Genomic DNA, 1467 nt, shown 5'->3' with positions numbered 1-1467 from the left:
ACCATCTCTCTGAGCACATACTGGGCTGGGAGTATGAGAGGGAGGAAGAAAGGTGAGGAGAGAAGGCAGGGTGTGGAGGGAGGGAAAGAGAGACAGACAGGCTGAGAGGCAACATTATTGTTAACAGGCAACACTGAACTCCTTGAGTGTGAGATCATATACTAAATGATAAGCAGATTATACAGATGTGAAACTAAATGATAAGCAAAGTATACAGATGTGAAGTTGGGAGATTTACCTTTACATGTAAGAGAATTTGTCAAATGCTAGAGATACACAGAGGAGAAGGCAATGGCACCCCACTCCAGTACTCTTGCCTGGAAAATCCCATGGAGGGAGGAGCCTGGTAGGCTACAGTCCATGGGGTCTGGAAGAGTCAGACACGACTGAGCGACTTCACTTTCACTTCTCGTTTTCAAGCACTGGAGAAGGAAATGGCAGCCCACTCCAGTACTCTTGCCTGAAGAGTTCCAGGGACGGGAGCCTGGTGGGCTGCCGTCTATGGGGTCACACAGAGTTGGACACTACTGACGTGACTAAGCAGCAGCAGAGATACACAGAAGGCCATGGTAACTTCCCAGTCTTCAAGAAAATGGGCAGACAGAAAATTAAAAACCTGACCTTGACAACCCTGAGTGACTGGCGCTGCCCTAGAGAGAAAGGAGGATAGGGTGGAAAACAGCAGGTGTGTATAATGGGGTGGGAGGGGGCGTCAGGAGGGGCTGCCTAGAGATGACTCCCTGCTGAGGGTTGAAGGATAAGTAGGGGATGTCCAGGCGACCAAAGGTTCTCCCCTGTAGAATACGGAGGGCTCGTGAACCTGGGAGCCTGTGACTGTGACAAAGACACTATATGCCAAAGACCTTGCGAGTGGACGGGCGAGAGAAGGGATCGGTGTGTGTCCCTGGCTTAGGAATCTCCCAGTGCTTTTCTGGATGTCCTGGGACGCCCCAGTGCTCAAGTGTACCCATATTTTCCCTAGCTAAGACCTTCAGAGATGTCAGAACAATTGCTTCTTCAAGACGTTCCTTGAATGAATGAAGAAGTTAAGTGAAATAAGCCCGCAGAAGTTTCACTTCTCCCATTTTTAAGAGTGTAAATCAGCAGTGCCCACCCTGAACAAGCTACGCGTGCAGGATGAGTGGGGGATCATGCTCGCAGCCCACCGGGCTCTTGGGAAGGCAAGCGGTGGAGAAAGGCGGCCTTCGGACACTAAGGACTGTTTAGGGCCACGGAGCCGCCCCTCCGAAGAGGGTTCCTGCTTCTGGCTTAGTGAGGGGCGCACGCACGGACAACAGAGCGATCAGGGCCCCGAGTTCACATATCCTGGCCTCAGTTTTCCCACTCCTACCCTCACGCAACTCTGAGGCTGAGGCGAGCGGCCGGAATCCGCGCACACTGCGGAGCTCGGGGGGGCGGGGGGTGGGGGCGCCCTGCGCTGTAGGGAGCCAGGCGAGTGCGAAAGCA

Source organism: Odocoileus virginianus, chromosome 1, assembly GCF_023699985.2.
Source record: "Odocoileus virginianus isolate 20LAN1187 ecotype Illinois chromosome 1, Ovbor_1.2, whole genome shotgun sequence".
NCBI classification, from domain to species: Eukaryota; Metazoa; Chordata; class Mammalia; order Artiodactyla; family Cervidae; genus Odocoileus; species Odocoileus virginianus.
Note: the sequence above shows the minus strand (reverse complement) of the source record.